At 39.1% G+C, this 18,416-nt stretch overlaps 1 long non-coding RNA gene across 1 annotated transcript; it reads left to right on the forward strand.

Annotated features, from left to right (window-relative positions):
* The first annotated feature begins 1,211 nt into the window (after nt 1-1,211).
* LOC105009680 lies at nt 1,212-7,836 on the forward strand. Its single transcript, XR_827835.3, has 4 exons — nt 1,212-1,443; nt 3,149-3,505; nt 3,651-3,748; nt 4,035-7,836. It is a non-coding gene; the product is annotated as an uncharacterized LOC105009680 (long non-coding RNA).
* Nucleotides 7,837-18,416: the final 10,580 nt, after the last annotated feature.

Here is an 18,416-nt window from a genome sequence, read left to right on the forward strand (position 1 = left end):
TTGTAGAGAAATTAGGCTAGATAACAGTTATGTTAGCTGACCTTCAAGATGGTGTGACATGTTTTGATTTGAAATAGGGTATTTGAGAGTGATACTTCAATGTAAGCAAACTATCTTAACTGATGAGTAATTGGAACAGTAATGGGAAATGGGAAATTGTGTTCTTCTGTTCTTTGTGTTGGTTTGTTATTTGTTGGTTGTTAAACCAACTCTAGAAAATAGTGGAATTGTTAGCAAAATATTATATTATAAACATTATTAACATAATTATTCATGGGAGGAGATCGCGTCTCAACTGCATACATAATAGGACTTTGGCGTATGCATAGCACGAAATTGTGAAGTGTGAACCTGTGTTATATGTACGCAAAAGGAAGAGAGTGGGTTGGTAAAAGCATTTAGTGACAACTGCTGTTGTAAAAAGGGCTTTATAAACACATTTGATTGATTGATCCTGCAAAAGGTGTTAAACTGGTTATAGGCTATTCCTATTTGTTTTCTAATGCCTCGTAATATGAAAGTAATCTAAAAGTATTTCAAAGTAATCAGATTACGTAATTGAATTTGAGTAATCAAAAAGTTATGTTGCTGATTACAAATTTGGACATGTAACTTGTAACTGTTATGGATTACATTTAAAAAGTAACCTGCCCAACCCTGACTATACCGGTCTTGTTCAGTAAGGGGAGACAAGCAGGAGACAAGTCGTGCCATTGTTAGGAGACAGGATTCTACACAAGTGCCCCTTTCAAGGTCCGATTTAAGATAATATTTTTTATGAAATTTGATCGTACCCAGATAGTATAAATTACAGGAATACATAAAAATTATACAAAACTTGTTTGATATTAAAGGTTACAGCACAAATATTGTCACTTGAATGGGAATGGATTTTATATGATATAATGACTATGGGCTTGTCAAGTTTAATTAGATGGTTTAACTGTAATTTTGTTAATTAATCCAGTATAACTTTTTATTTTTCATTATACATTACAATACACTTATGTACACACCCAGATACATACTGATAATAACATCAGCCAACAAGTTATTTCAAAGACAGATTATTCTATTGAAAACTCTATTGAGTTGAACAATACAATACACACGCATTATACCGCTCTTATCTTCCATCTTGTGGTAAAAGACAGCCCCCATGTCTCGAGTGGAACACAGAGAATACGCCCACAGTGGACACATATATACATTCTAGCCTGCCCTAGTCTTTATTGCTAGCAGAATGGAGAGAGTTTTGTTTTTTGTGTCCATTAAAATTGTTTAATTTGTGGACTCCTGGTAACAAGCTCATGTGGAAGTTTTTTATTTAAGCAACCTTCAGTTTGGCATGCTAGTGTTTGAGAATGGTTAGGCTTGGCTTAAAATTGCTGTCCCTGCTGACAATGACTGTCTGTCTCTGTCAGTTATCTTCTCTCGGCACAAGTGAGTACTAATGTTTTTTTATAAGTGGGTAATGAACTCACCTTAATCGAAAATGGGATATGGTAAGACCCTAGGTGTGGTTAATGCTTTTAAAATATGTTGTATTTCAAAATGTTTGAATTCTTTGAAAGGTGCTACACTTTTTTCTGTGTGAATTTTGCTTTGTTATCGCTGATATTGTTCACAATATATATGCAGTAATATTGGGTTGATAGTGTTTCACAGTACTTATTATCCTCAGTATTGTTATACTTGCCCAATTGATTTATCTCCAAAAAGACCACATTGCTGTCGTAATGGAAATGCTATGGATTTTGCATTTGGGGTGTGAGGCAGGTGTAGAAATCGCAGTCATTTCCTGGTTGCAAAAAATCTGACCTGTTTTGATAATGTGTGTGAGAACATGCAGTAAACATTGTAGAGAATCAGCTAAATTAATGTAACATATATTTTCTATAAAATATCTATTTTAAAAACAATAGTTTCACTCAGCTTCAGTGATAAGGAGCAGAGTGATATTCCAGAAAGATGGCTGAACAAATTCAGGGTGTCCTGAGGTTTTTCGGCTTCTCTTAACCAGATAATGGACCCACAACATTTGAAAGAGTCTTTATGATGATGACAGAAAACAAGTCAAAACATTGAGCATATCTTTGTTACCTACTACAACAATCATGCATATGTTTCTCCAAAATAATGTGGTATATATTATATTATCTATTTGAGTGTAGACCTGTTTGATTATCAAATCAGCCTTCCTTACGGATGTAGTTTCATTTTCTGCTAGGTTTCCAATCTTTTTTCCAATCAACGGTGGTGTTCCCTAAATTTTTACTTGCAAAGCAATACACAATTTGTATAGTCAAAGTGAAACCACGTTGGGTTAAATTAGACATATGGGGCGAGCTGAGTAGGTTGACCAGATTAATGACAACGTTCCAAAATCAATTATTGTGAATCATCTAAAGGATCTATTCAAGGTGCAATATATTTTTTCCTTTGTAATGCACAGTGGTTAATTTAGGCTCTGATGTATTGGCGAAGGGAAAAGCCCTAGTGACGGAAGAGAATCAGAATTGTGGATATGCTCTGTGTTTTATTCACTTGGACTGGATAAAATTAACTTAACCAAATAGGTAGCAATTTTGGTTCGGTGCATTTGTCGTTATGGTTTCTGATGAGACTCAAGCTTTTGTTGCTTAGCCGAAAACAAGAGTGTGCTAAAGTTCTTGTTTGACAGAGCTCACTAAATTACTAATACATATTTCTGGAATGCCCCTCCGGTGGCAGGTAGATCTGTCTTGAATTTAGCATACTGTTCCTGTAATTTACTTACAGTATTTGACATTAAAGAACATTGGCTCTATATTGGATTTGTAAATGTAATACAAAGTTTAATTACATTGAATTATCTGTTTCTATTTGAGGTTACAGTGCATTCAGAAAATATTCAGATTTGAAAAGGAAAGTTTTGAGTGTGGAACAGAATTGTTCAACTTGCAGTGGTCTTTTAATTTTCACACTTCTGTTCCTCACTCAAAACCTTCCTTTTCAACTTTTCTTTAGAAAGGACATATCCAATGTGTTACACCTTCAAATACCCCATATATACTTACAAAAACTCAGAAGTCAACATAAGAAGTCAATAAACTAGATCTTTTGAACCGTTGAGTTGTATAACGTTTCTTTTATTTCCACTCCTTAGCTCCTGCAGATGCAGTTAATTTGAAGTACCACAAGGAAACTTTGATTGGGACTGAAGGCATGTCTTTGAGGCTCATTTGTAAAGCAGAATATGACATAAAAGAGTGTGGTCATATTAAAGCATTTTGGTGCTCTCAACAAAATGTTTCTGAACACTGTCCAGAACTCTTTGATCCTCAGAAGTACCTTACCGTTGTCAATGAGACGCTTCTGGAGGGCATTCATCTCAGACTTCGACAGATTGATGTAGAAATTATACAGCTGACCAGTGCTGACCAAGGAAACTATCAGTGCCGTGCAGAATGTGAAATCAATGGCCAAACTGCCAATGGACACTTCAAATATATCACAGTCAATGGTATTTGTCCATATGTTTTTCTGTTTGTTTATTTCAAACATTTCCTCTAACCCACATCACAAGCATTGCAATAAGACCAATCAATCAAATTGCTAACCAACCAAAAAAATTACAAATTAATCAATAATGTAATTTTGGTCTTCAGCTCCCACAGTTAAAACAATAGCCAACAACAGTGGACCGAACTGGACATACAACATTGGACTCATGTTATTCTCTTTTGTAATATTGGAGTTACTTGAGGTAAGGTTAATGAATAAATGCGTATATCATGCAAATATAATTTGGATAACATTAGCAATTATGTAGGTTATGTAATTGTATTTTTATACACCAATGGCAGATTTTTTTATTTAAATCTGTTCCTGGACTAAAAATCGAATTAAATGCAGAAATGTATAAGAACATGCATTTTTGGACAAGGATTAATAATTGGCTGGGAAAACAGACTTCACTGTTTTAATTATGTGATTTTGGTAGATTTGGGCATTAAGACTGCTTATTGAAACACTGTGTTTTTGATTCATAGATTCATCATAGATCAGACCAATGAGATGGTGTTAGCTAATGGCCCTGCACTTCAAGCTGAAAATGAGAACATCAACGATACATGTTATATCAAACTCAACACATATCTAAGGGGAGCCCATCGTTTATATTTAACGGATGGTAGTTTACACAGCATTTGAGAAAAGTGTCCATTGTGTTTTATAAATTGCCTTCAGTGGCCTTCCATGATGTATATTCCAATCCACACTTATGGTGCAAAATCTAAAATCCGTCCAGATCTTGCAGATACCTTGATTATGCACTCTTGTTTTAGGTTACCCCACAGGTTATTTAATGTCACAGGTGGCCAAAAGCTTGATGCTGTAGTAAACAATTTTACTAAGAGTGCCAATAATCGTGGAAGGCCCTGTTTGTAGGAAGACATTCTACATAAATGAAAGATGTCCTTACACAGCTGTTGCATTTGAATCATTTTCCATGTGGCTGCTATTTTATGGGATATTTTTCATGTGTCCATATTTCTTTTTTTATTCTTTGAATTTGTTCTTTTTTGTGTGGTAGAGTCTGTTTTCTCTATCGTCTATAGGTGAAAATACAGAATGAAACAGGAAACCACACACAGCGTGTTGGACCAACGAATACAGGATGTGGGGAGGGGAAGGGGTCTGCTTCTCATGTGATCTTCATGAACACATTTCAGTTTGAGATCAGAGAAAGATCTTTAACTGTGAACTTTTGCAAAAGAGATATCTATTTTAAGCAGTGAGACATCTTTATCATTGAAGTCCTTGTAACAACTTGCATTCCATTTACAAAACTACCTGCCAACTGCAATGCTTGTTTTCATGCTTTGAAGGTACATTGTCCAAATCTACAAAACAGGACATATTTGTGCTTTTATCGATAACATAACAATAGCATGATGTAGATAAAATAAAAAATGACTACAATACAATATAGGAATACCTAATATACCTATGGAAGAGGCCAGTGAGTTTATGTTACCTTATACACTGCCATTTTATTAATCCATCTTAGTCTATTATCAAGTGGGTTTGTTTGAATTTCATGATAAGCATTTTATTGTGTTGCCAGATTCTGTTATTAATGCTAACCACACCATGTTTACCATATTTCTTTTACTATGTTGAGCAGAATCATGTGAACCAGGTGATATAAGCAATTACGTTATACAAATTTCCAGAATCAGAAGGCAGTGTTTCCCAACATGCAAAACAAGTAATTATTTGGGGCCCCTTGTATGGAGGGGGCCCTGTTGCTGCATAGTACCAAGTATTACAAAAAGAACTGCAAGCTGACACCCATTATAATATACACTTTATATTTTAAAGACACGGTTTCATACATGATTACGTAGATATAATACAACTCACACACCCTGTTTGCACATATACCTATTTAAATATATATATATTCAACATGCCTCATGACCAATGTTGGGGAACGTTACTTTTCAAAGTAACTAATAAAAGTTTTTTTGAAAAGTAGTTTCAGTTACCATGAAGTAGATAGTTACTTTACTTAGTTACTTGCTGTAAAAAGTAAGACATTAAATTACTTAGCCTTTATTTGAATATAGGTGCTTTGATTCATGTGTAAATCAAGAAATTATTTTGCATTGCAAGTGCCTCCACATTTTCGGGAACAATGAGCAATAAAGAATAAAAATAACAACTGTAAACATATCTTTTCAAAAATAAAACACTGCTCATGACACATTTGATCTACCTTAGCAAACTGCTTAGCTAAGACAGGTTCAGTCATTGGAAAATAGCCAAATGAAACGTGAATATCCTAGTGGAGCTTAAAAATGATTAAGTTAAAGATGACAGGGAATTCTGCCGAAGCTCACTTGCGACTTAAAAAGTAACACTGCAAAGAATTCAGATGATAAACAAAATATTTGTCCTTGTGAAATCGCCACCAATTTTCGGCTAATGTTCCAAGCGGCTAGATCGGAAGCTGAACATGTCTTTCCTGAATCATTCCATTAACAATGTATGCATGACCTGATGGTGAGTGAAGCTGTCATTCTCTTGGACCACCCAGCGCTTTGGCCACTGTTATGGAAATTCTTGAACTAATGTACATTTGAGAAATGTCTGGTTTTCTATTACCTGATTTGTAACTCTAGTCTTTGGTTGTGACACACACATATGCATAATATCAGAGGATCACTAGGTACTCTGACCATCTGTTCATCTGCCTAAACCAATAAGGGTATCTGTCCTTTGTTCCATAGGAATGTAGGAGAGGGGGATCTGGTATTTGCCTAGGGGGCATCATTGACTGGTATTGGCAGATTATAAGGTTGCTCATTAATCTGCGCTACTGTATAACTCATTGGGGCATCTATTGTCTGTCTGGATGATGTAAGACCTTTCAGGAGTTGAAGAGGTTACCCATGTGGGGGAGGACAGCATGCCCCTTGGTTACAACTTAGGTAGGAATAGAATAAAGGGAATGTGTTCTTTTGAGTTAGGTCAGCTGTGCAGCAACTTAGCACACCCCTTTTAACTGTAATAAATATGGACTGTTCATGTATCTACCTCAGAGATTCCTCAGAGGATTATTCTGTAAGCTTTTGACACGTCTCTCTATTTGCAAATAAAATGTTGATTGTGGCAAGATAATTTTGTCTCTATACTTACTCATTTAAGAGTGTCTATCGATGGAATTACCATCACATTTTGGAGGCTCATCCTTTGGTTACCTAACCTGGTGTCTTGAACTCATATCCTAGCGGGTCAACCGTGCACAGCTGGAGACTGGGTCTCTGGAGCCTAATTCCTCCCCCGATTGTAGGCTGGCTACGAAAAAGGTGAAAGTCAGGGCGCCCGGATGAAATTATATTCGGGATTTATCAGTACAGGTACCCAGGCTCAAATGTTGAACTCAGGAGGTAAGAGCACAATACAGTTGCGGTTAGACCACAGGGTAAAAATCTGCAGTAAAGGTTGGACCTTATTGTTAAAATCTGCAGTTAAGGTTGGACCTTATTGTAAACTGTTAACAGTAAGGTGGTAAGGAATATCTCGGGAATGGCTGACGAGCTTATTAACGCATGCTGGGCACGTTAATCGAGGTACCAAGGTGACTGGCAACGGTTGGACCACACCATTGTTCGCTCTGGATCTGGCGTTTTTGCCACGCTTAGGTTTGCTGGGTTTAATGATGTGCAAGTGCGGCAGTAAATGTTTGCCGGTCTTTCGTGTTTACGGTGGACCAGCAAAAATTATGTCTGAAGTTTATGATGTCTGGACATGTGAACTTTTGTCGCTCTGGGAGTTGTTAGGTTTTCCGGTTAATGGCGTTTAGTTCGGAGACGGATGCCTGGCCTACTGGTCAGATTGGAGCAATATGGCCGAGGTAATGTACAGAAGTTGCAGAAGGTATAATATAAAGTTGTTTGCAAGGCGTAGGCTACGGTATGTAGAAAGTGTGGACTTGATGGAAGCTTTAGGAAAGTTTGTGTGGGGTTTATTGATCTCTGTGTTGTAGTTATTTTGCTCAGGTTGGATGGATCGTCCCTCTGACGGCCCCAGCCCACCCACGGTGTTCCGCCAGGCAGACGGCTGGGAGGACTGGGACTTTTGCATAGTCCCTCCCGGCCCGGCGACACTGCATCGGTGGGGGACATTTCCCTACAATCAACGTACCCAACCCCGCTGCTGACTGGGATAGCCCCTGATGCGTTTTGCTCCACTTTAGGCGGGTTGTGAGTATCAGCTGTTGTGGAAATTCTTGAACTGATATATACTTGGTCCTTTACATGTATAAATGGGTTACTAGTTAAAGGTACTGAATCCCCATGTTTGGATAAGAAAAGGAATATAGGAGAGGGTCATTATTGACTGGTATCAGCAAATTAAAGGGTTACTCGTAAATCTGCCTTTCTATATAACCCATTTTAGGGGGGTGAAGAGGTTACCCATCTGGGGGAGGATAGCCTGCCCCTTGTGTGAAGACTAGGTAGTAATATAATAAAGGGAATGTGTTCTGTTGAGTTAGGACAGCAACTTACCACACCCTGGGCACATATGAGAGACGCGTCAACCGCTTACACACACATAATCGTCTGAGGAGTCTCTAACTCAATAAAGCTCATTCAACCGTATATATCACATAGAAAATGGGGTGTGGTAAGATGCTGCCATCTGTCTCATGTTATCTAAATGCTATCTTCCCCCACCTTATCCTTCCTGACATAATGTTTACTGTAGTGTTTACCTAAGCTTCACACAAAGGACAGCTCTCTCTTTTTTGAAGAAATAAATAATTTCTTCAATTCTAAGAGTTCTTACAGCATCTGGACAGACAATAGATGCCCCCTATGCAAATACCAGATCCCCCACATTCCTCTACCTATCTAAACAATGGGACTCAAGTCCTTTAATCAGTAAGAATGCATCAGGCTTCAGAAACTTCCCCAACTTCCCCCGTTTTTTCCACTATAAATAAGAACTGTTCATGTATTAAGTTATTTTTGTAAGCGTTTGATGCATCTCTTTATTTGCAAATAAACTATTAAATTGTTCAAGAAAATTGTATCTTTGTCCTTACTCCTTTATGAGTTCTGATCGATGAAATTGCCTTCACACAACACGGGTCAAGAAATGATTTGAAAGGGGGAAGAAGAACACACCTGTTACGTAACCTCTGTTAGCCTGGCCGGTGTTTACAGCGGCTAAGATCAAGAAGACAACAGACCTGGGGTTGAGGAAGAGACTATGCTAACCGCTAAGTTTAAATTTATGATGGCTACCGCTAGTCATTCGAGTGGACATTGGGTTTGGGAAGATACCCATGGAAATCAAGACAACAGCTGTTTTAGATGAGGTGTTCCCGCAAGATACCGTTCCGGCTACCTCGCTGGTATCGCCGCGAATGACCCAACGGGGACATGCAGGAACGTTTAACCACCTGAGGGAGGGGTGCTGACGGTCAGAGGAGACAGACCAGAGAGCATCAACCGGTGAGATCATTCCTTAACACAACTCTGGTTTTTCTCTGAAACTTAGAGCATACAGGATTTATACCTGTTTGGTAGGGTTTAATAAACTAGGTGGTTGGTTTCAGTATGTCAGGATTAATGGATTTGAGAAAGTATGGTTAACCGCCATTGTTCCATGTCCTGATAGGACAAGTAACACTTCCATGCTGTCAGCCTATTGCAGGGCAATTCGTACCGGATTTTACATAGTTGGACTGTGAGATGGAGTAGGGATTGCTCCTGTATATAATGGGATGTTGAATTGTCAATATCATGTTGTGATTGACCTAGTCAATGCATTTTCCATCTTGGTATTCCCTGTGCACAAGGGTTCCGATTCGTTGCATTTTGTAATCCTTGGAATTCCGTGGAATATTTGATCTTGTTTACCGAGATTGTTGGTAACCTGGAAGTTTTGAATTCGCCAGGTTTTGCTTTGTTTGGTGAACCCATTTATTGTGTCGTTAATGTGATTCTCTGGCAAGGCCCACACTTTTGGCTTTTGCCTACGCGCCGACTCCGCAAAATTGAAATTTTTCTTCCAGTGTTGTGCTGGTGGCTGGCACACGTGGACATATTCTCCTGATAATAGGATTCTATATGAGAATAATGTCCTAAATTTAGTCCGAGTGATAGATGGGAAATTGGTACAATGATGCATTCCTAATTTGGTAAAATATGGTCTTGTGGTTTCATTAGAACCAGTTCAAATATTTTGTTTCTCTCTCTTGCATGGAGTAGTAGAATGATAAACCACATGGTAATAGTCTTCAATGTTAAGAAAACACACTGTTTTCCATGAAGATTGGATTCCCATCCAATATAGTGATAGCCTGCAACAGAGAGTAAAATTGCCAAAGCCCGTAAAATTTGATGTCCTATTTTAAATGTTGAATTGGGTTTGGTTAAGTAATGCAGTTTCACTTTGTATTTACAATGATGACTTGGATAATACTTGTGTTTTAAGACCAACGCCTGATACTCGTTATTGGAGTTTATATTCTGAAATGGTAAATTGTCTGATGCACAAATAGGGTTTTGTTGTAAAAGTGTTTACAGGTCTCGTTGGAGTATCCTAGGGATCACTCCCTGATTGTTTTAGTGACATCATGCGTCTGTTTTCTGTTAACTTGGCCTTTCTTGAGAGTGTTCTTCTCCATGCTGTTACTGTGTTTATAAGATAAGCAATATCTTTACAAACAGCAATGATATTAGATGAGTGGGGTAATAACTCTGCACCTTCAGTTAACATAGAATATCGGCTAAGTTGAAAGCATGACGTCTCTTACTACAAACAGCCTGAAGTGCGTGTCACATTTTTGTGTGGAAACTTCTGTTTCATGAACAGTCCATTTGGCCTTTATGGCCTACCAGAAGTGGGCAAAGTCCTGGGCTCCAGGAAGGGGGGCAGATGCATGCAATATGCATGACATTTGTGGTTTTGGTTTTGGCTGACCGCCACTATTTTGAACGACATGGAAAAAAGTCCCTGAACTTTAGGAGGTTAATTGAAACATGATGTTTGTGTTGTCACAATGTAGTTTGGCCATTGCCTGGGGACATGCAACATTTTATTTCACAGAGTAAGACAACTTTTTCAATAAGTTGTACATTTGTTGTTTTTGCTTTTGTTTGTGGATGTTGTGTTTTTATAATTTTCACATTTGTTTTTGCTGAATATTCAGTATGCGACTCCTTACTGAATGAATGTTTGATTGATACATTTTCTGTTTTCATGTCCGTTCTGTGTGCTGCTTCCTCTCATTAGTCATTTTGTGACTTTATGACATGAAATGCAGGGGGGAATGTATGAACTTATTATCTATGATGAAAAGGACTTGAACCGAGAGTTCAAAGCAAATTAAATAGGTACTTAAAGAGTTACATGAAGACTTGGATTTTCCTGTTTTCATAGTAATAACAGAAAATTGGCATCTGTTAAAATCGGCATCCTTTAGTGTCCATTCACAGTGTTTGTCTAATTTGGGTTTTTGGAAACTGTTTGTTTGATACAAAATCTAACATGGTTATGGTTGAGTAGAATACATCTTACCATTTTGATTTGGTTTAACTAAGAAGTAACAAATTTGTTGGGATGAATAGTGACTATGAGAATGTGTGATATTAATCTCATGCATTATGGAATAAGTGGGTAAAAAGGTGCATGGAGCAAATTTTGTTATTCCTTACATGTTTACTAATTTTTGCCATGTTTTAATTGAAACTGAGAATGTAATTCTGCATCAAGTTCTATTAGAAAAGAACCAAGTTGAGAAGTTTTACATAGTCACATTTGTAAAGAGAGGTTCAGACCCCCTGGAGTGCACTACTCACTCACACAAACTCCAGTGTGGGGGGGTGGGGGGTTGCTTGAAATGGGTTTTTGACTCGCTTGAACTCCTTAGAGAAGAAATAGATTTACTGATGACATTATAAAAATTGGGTATTCTAATTCAGCTTAATTTAATACTTTGTGTTCATTATTCTGGTTTTGACTTGAAGGAACCAGAAAATGTCAATTCCATGTTTATTTAAATATTCAATGACTCTTCATTCTTTTTTATACACCTATGTACTTAATTTCTCTCCTGTTAGGCAATCATTAGAATGTTAATGGTTAACAGATGTTTCTTTAAGGTGTGAATGCTGGGACAAAAATGTTTGCTTGCTATTGCCTAGCTGGTTTGTCATATGAGATGGTCCCAGAACTGATTGGAATGTGTCCCCTAATTGATATGAGGTATATTCTTCAAGACTAGGGTTCCATATCCTAATGTAAGTAAACCATCCCCCCCTACTAGGGCATAAAAAGGGGGGGTGTCATGATTTATGAAGGGATTACAGAGTGTCTTTGAAGTGCTAGGATAAATAAGAGGCTTGGAGAAATTCACACTGAGTTTCATCTTGTAGAGAAATTAGGTTAAATAATGCTCAAATAAAGTTGTTATTTGAGCTTCAAGATGGTTTTAATTTTTTATATTGGCAATAAGGCTTTTAATAATTTGTGTTAAACAAAAGTGAATTTGATTGTAGTTCCGAGACAACACAATCAAATGTAATTATATATCAACTGAGATCTGGTTAGCTGATGAACAGAGAATTGTTCATGAACTACTCTTTGAGAGTGATACTTCAATGTAAGCAAACTATCTTAACTGATTGGAACTGTGAGGTCTTCCCGTCACTCCCGGTCCGATTCCTCCCTGCCACACTCTGCACCTGCCACCAGTCCACTTCCCAGCACGCATGAACGCACCCAACACTCCAGATCCCAATCACCTGAATATTGAACACCTGTGCCCTGTTTACCCCTCTATTTAACCTGTGCTCTTCCTCCCCTCCAGCGTGAGGTATTGTTCCCAGTGGACCTGCCAAGCCTTCTATCGCGCGCTCATTACTAGTAGATTCCCAGCCTGTTGTGTTCTCTGCCCTCTTGTCCCGTCCTCTCTCCTCGTTTCCAGAACCCTGCGTCTTGACCTGCTTGTCCGCCCCGTCGTGTATCTCCCTGCCTACTCTACCTGTGTCGTTGCCTGTACGGACTGCCTTCCCGGAATACCGACCTCCCTGCCTGCCCCTGGATATCCTTGCCATCTCTCCCGTCCTGTACTATAGCCTCCGCGGATTGATCACCCGGCATCCTGACCTACTTGCCTGCTTCTCGGTTTCGCGTCTCTGCTCCTCCCTGCCTGTGCCTTCGCCTTCAAGGACTGATATCCCGGTTTCCGACTCTCTGCCTGTCTTCATCATTTGTGTGCTTGCCTACTCCCTTGTGCGACGTAAACAATAAAACCTACCATTGCACTTCTGCAATTGGACCCACACTACTCTGGTCCTGGTGTTCACTACAGGAACAGTAATAGGAAATTGTGTTCTTGCAGTTTTGGTACTGGTTGGTATAGAAAATAGTGGAATACACTAGTGGAACAGAAGTCTTTCCACTATACTGTTACTGTTTACAACTGTTTTAATCTATTTTGACAAAGGAAACAGAATGAAATTTGATATTCAGCTCTACAGGTTTAAATGTTTGGTAGGACTGTGTTCTAATGCATTAACAAAATGCAACAAGCTATTGTAATGGACATATTTCTGATTGTGTACTCTGCAGTTGCAAATAATCTTCTCAAGGAGGAAGTAGAATCCGCTGCAAGCGGATTCTACTTCCCAGGGTGCAGGGAGTCTGCAGTAATGCCTGGTTCCTGACAGCTGGACTAATTCTAGTCCTGCTGATTCTGCCATGAGATGAAGAAGGCAACCTCCAACTGATGGGGGGAGTCTAAGGAAAGCTTGTTTATTGGGGCGCGGAAGACCAACTGCACGACATCATGCCACACTGATTGGGTCCATCATCTACTGTGCAGGTAGCTGAGAGAGGAGCCTGGGGTCGTAGACACACATACTACATGAGGGCTTCGGTGTTTAAAGATTAGGCACAGTGAATTGAAGTCACTGTGGGAAAAGTTTTTTGGTACTAGTAACCATCACTTCCGACCCGGCCTGCAGCTATAGAGTTCTTAGATAAAACTGGTCATCTTGACATTCACAAAGGAGAACACACAGATTCTCCTGACCTGGCTGATAAAGCAGCTAGAATGGAGATGACAAGAGCTGTGTCATCGTAACCTGCATTTGAACTATGAAGGACAACATCTTGGAATATACATCTGACTTTCACGTTCAGTTACATCAGTCTGCCAAGAAATGGTTCATAACTGACTGTCTGACATTTGGAGGAGCAGAATATTTGTGATGACTTTGGAAGTACATCTAATTGGAACCACAAGAGGACTTTTCAGTTAATCGAATAATTGGCATGAGAGGACATTTTAACAGTAACAAATTGAAGGATGTATTCAGTGATAGGTGTTTACACATACCCCATACTGTCAATATATGTATCACTTGAATTCATTTCTTTTGACCAATGATTTTAACATAAAAGAAGCATGTAAATGAGGGTCCAGACATTCCAGATTTGTTCTGTTCTCTAATCATTAGGGAATTGATATCAACAGGGTCATGTTGTTAAAGAGTACTGTTTTGTTGCATTCTACATCTTAATGAGTAAACTGTTCAAGGATTGATACCAAGGTTTGATTTGGTATCAAGAGGATGGATTGTAATGGAAATACTTGAACTAATGTACATTTCAGAAATGTCTGCTTTTCTTTTACTTGGTATGTAACTCTGGTCTTTGGTTGTGACACACACTCTGACCATCTGTTCATCTACCTAGACCAATAAGGGTATCTGTCCTTTGTTCCTTAGGAATATAGGAGAGGGGGATCTGGTATTTGCCTAGGGGGCATCATTGACTGGTATCAGCAAATTATAAGGTTACTCATTAATCTGCACATCTGTATAACTCATCAGGGCATCTATTGTCTGTCCGGATGATGTAAGACCTCTTAGGAGTTGAAGAAGTTACCCATGTGTGGAAGGACAGCCTGCCCCTTGGTTAAAACGTAGGTAGTAATAGAACAAAGGGAATGTGTTCTATTGAGTTAGGTCCGCTGTGCAGCAACTTAGCACACCCCTTTTAACTGTCATAAATATGGACTGTTCATGTTTCTACCTCAGAGATTCCTCAGAGGATTATTTGTAAGCATTTGACACGTCTCTCTATTTGCAAATAAATTGTTGATTGTGCCAAGAAAATGTAGTCTCTGTACTTAGTCCTTTAAGAGTGTCTATCGATGGAATAACCATCACACCAGACAAGCTTACCGACAATGACAAACGGCAGCTTTTTAAAAGGGGACCAAACATTTTTATTGTTAGCATAAGTACTAGAAGGTAAAACATGAATTCTACTGTCCTATTGTAACTTAAAGGAAATGGCTAAAAACCCTTGTTGGCAATCACGGAGGTCAGACATTTCTTGTAGTTGGCCACCAGGTTTGCACACATCTCAGGAGGAATTTTCTCTCACTCCTCTTTGCAGCTCTTCTCCAAATCATTAAGGTTTCGAGGCTGACGTTTGGCTCCCTCCACAGATTTTGGGATTAAGGTCTGGAGACTGGCTAGGCCACTCCAGGACCTTAATGTACTTCTTCTTGAGCAACTCCTTTGCTGCTTTGGCTGTGTGTTTTGGGTCATTGTCATGCTGGAATACCCACCCACAACCCATTTTCAATGCCCTGGCTGAGGGAAGGAGGTTCTCACCCAAGATTTGACGGTACATGGCCCCGTCCATCGTCCCTTTGATGCAGTGAAGTTGTCCTGTCCCCTTAGCAGAAAAACACGCCCAAAAGCAGAGTTTCCACCTTGATGTTTGACGGCGGGGATGGTGTTCTTGGGGTCATAGGCAGCATTCCTCCTCCAAACACGGCGAATTGAGTTGATACAAAAGAGCTTGATTTTGGTCTCATCTGACCACAACACTTTCACCCAGTTCTCCTCTGAATCATTCAAGTGTTAATTGGCATGCTTCAGACGGGGATGTACATGTGCTTTCTTGAGCAGGGGAACATTGCGGGTGCTGCAGGGTTTTTCGGAAATTTCTTGTTGCTATTCTGTCTCTCACGGTTCAAATAAACCTACCATTAAAATTATAGACTTTTGTCTGTGGGCAAATTTACAAAATCAGCAGGGGATCAAATATTTTGAGAAGCTTAACACAACACAAGTGCTGACTAATTTTGAACAAAGGACAATAGATAGGACATGCTGGGCCCATAACTGATGGGCACCACATATCCTATCCATAATTCCAGTCCGTACCTCCTGATATGAGTTGTCCATTTGACTATCATAGACTCTATGAATAGACCCATGGATCATAGGAACATGGGACATACCATTGTGAGAAAGTATGTATTTTCCTGAAAATGTAGGTGTATTTTAGTTCCATACTCTTGTTGAAGAACACAGCACAGAGGAATGGTACTTTGCTGTTTTGTGCTATATGAGATATCGTATAGCAAACCTTTGGTATCTATTATTGAGGGGCCCCACACTACCTCAACTGTGTGTGGAGCCAAGAACTCAAGAGGGGACACTATACTAGGCCATATAAGGTTAGGATATAGAATACACTTATGTGATTGGAAGACAGCCAGATAGTAGAGGGGATGTGCTGAAGGTTTGGTCTAATAGAAACATGCTATTAAAGACAAAGACATTTGGAGTAGGGGAGACCAGGGACAGTTATAACGTGACGGTTGTAACACCTTGAATTCCTACAATTAGAAACATGTTTGAGTGATTACACCCACTCTGAATATGTTCAGTTAGATTGTCTTCTTGCTTACAAAAAAGGAGTGACATTTGAAACTCCATGAGAAAGTTGACAGCAAAAGTGTTTTTTTAGATCAAAATGTTACTTTTCTATCAATTGTAATTTTTGTAAACTGTCCTGATATCAAACATCTAGGAATCCAAACAAATATTATTAGAATCACTGTTTTGTAAGCTAAAAATAGACATGACTAACATGTGTCAAGCTAGGAGTCTGGCTAGTACGCATGAGATGAAAACATGACTGGTGATGCTGGGACGGTTATCACCAGCCATGTAATGCCTTGTTACAACCGTCCCTGAACTTTCATTTATATTTGAAAAACCCAAAGGACTACATAAACTAGATCAAATGCTAAGGTAATGATCATCAGTTACATGCTAATAGTTAGTGGAAACACATTTGCTTACAGCATGCTAAATAAACGACAAAAAAAAGAATTAAGGGAAGACCTAAATGGATGAATGAAATATTAAAGATCAAAATCTATACAGTACATTGTATAATTTGTTGAGAGAAAAATGATGTAACAACAGTCAATGGAAACCAAAATCACCAACGAATTGAGGGCTGGATTCAAACTCACACTGAAAATCTAAGTAAACAATTGAAATCACAGGCCTAAGTGCCTGTATGCACTCCCAACAATGTCTGGGCATGCGCCTGATGAAACAGCAGATAGGATCTCCTCCCAGACCAGGATCAGGGTATAAGTGAGCTCCTGGACAGGATGTGACGCTATTTGGCGGCGTCGAATGCACCGATACATAACATCCCAGAGGTTCTCAATTGGATTCAGGTCTGGGGAACGTGAGGGCCAGTCAATGGCATCAATGTCTTCGTCATCCAAGAACTGCCTAAACACTCTGGCCACATGAGGCCAGACATTGTCCTGCACCAGGAGGAACCCAGGTCCCACTGCATCAGTGCAAGGTCTGACGATGGCTCAGAGGATTTCATCCCGGTACCTAACAGCAGTCTAGGTACCATTGGCTACCACGTGGTGGTCTGTGTGACCCTCCAAGGATATGCCTCCCCAGACCATCACTGACCCACCACCAAACCGATTATGCTGGATGATGTTGCAGGCAACATAAAGTTCACCACGGCATCTCCAGATTCTTTCACATCTGTCTCTGTGTGAACCTGCTCTCATCTGTGAAGAGATCAGGGTGCCAATGGCAGACCTGCCAATTCTGGTATTCTCTGGTGAATGCCAATCGAGCTGCACAGTGCTGGGCTATCAGCACAGGTCTCACTAGAGGACGTCGGGCCCCTAAGCCACCCTCATGGAATCTGTTTCTAACAGTTTTGCAGGCATTACAGCTACTCTCGGTCAAGGGATATCTGGCTCCAGTGCTGGTACCATAATGCCTTGGCGCACAAGGACTGCACAGATAGAAGGAAATTCAACACTACTGTTGTTTGCTCCTTGGGGTTTAAGGCCGGGTGTCTCTGTAAAGCACTTTGTGACAACTGCTGTTGTAAAAAGCGCTTTATAAATAAATTTTGATTGATTGATTGATTGAAGTAACCTTTACACTTGCCACAACTGTGAGTGGGAATGATTCCATCAATGTGGACTACCGGTTCTACATTGTGTAGTTTACGCGTAACGCTAATGAGAACGTTTGGGGACTGTTTGTTGGTTGTTGCAGATGTACAGAATATTTAGATGAATATTAGGGCAACATTTCAACATTCAAAGGATATTCAAGTTATACTCAATATATTGTGGATATAGTCTTCTGTTTACAGTTAGAAAATAATGCACATTTGGATTACTGTAAAAGTGATTTATTTCTTCTTAAAACATTCATTATCCAGACTGCATTTGTCTTGGGTTTGTTTTGTGCATTTAAGGGATTTTTAAAACAAGCTTAGAAACATTTTCATAATGCATTGTAGTCAAAAGAAATTGACAAACTACAGTTTTTGTCTGTAATGAAACCTCTGTAAATAGATATAATTTTGTTCAATCGATCTCACTGTAAAAATTGTTGCTAGCGATTATATACATTGAAGGTCATGTCTACGAGATAATTCATGATCACGCCTGATTATGGGATAGAAATTATGGTCAATTGAAATCTGTCAATTGTGATGGGTAATGTATTGTTAGAGTTATGCCTAATGTGAAAATAGAG

This window comes from Esox lucius, chromosome 22, assembly GCF_011004845.1.
Source record: "Esox lucius isolate fEsoLuc1 chromosome 22, fEsoLuc1.pri, whole genome shotgun sequence".
Classification (NCBI taxonomy): domain Eukaryota; kingdom Metazoa; phylum Chordata; class Actinopteri; order Esociformes; family Esocidae; genus Esox; species Esox lucius.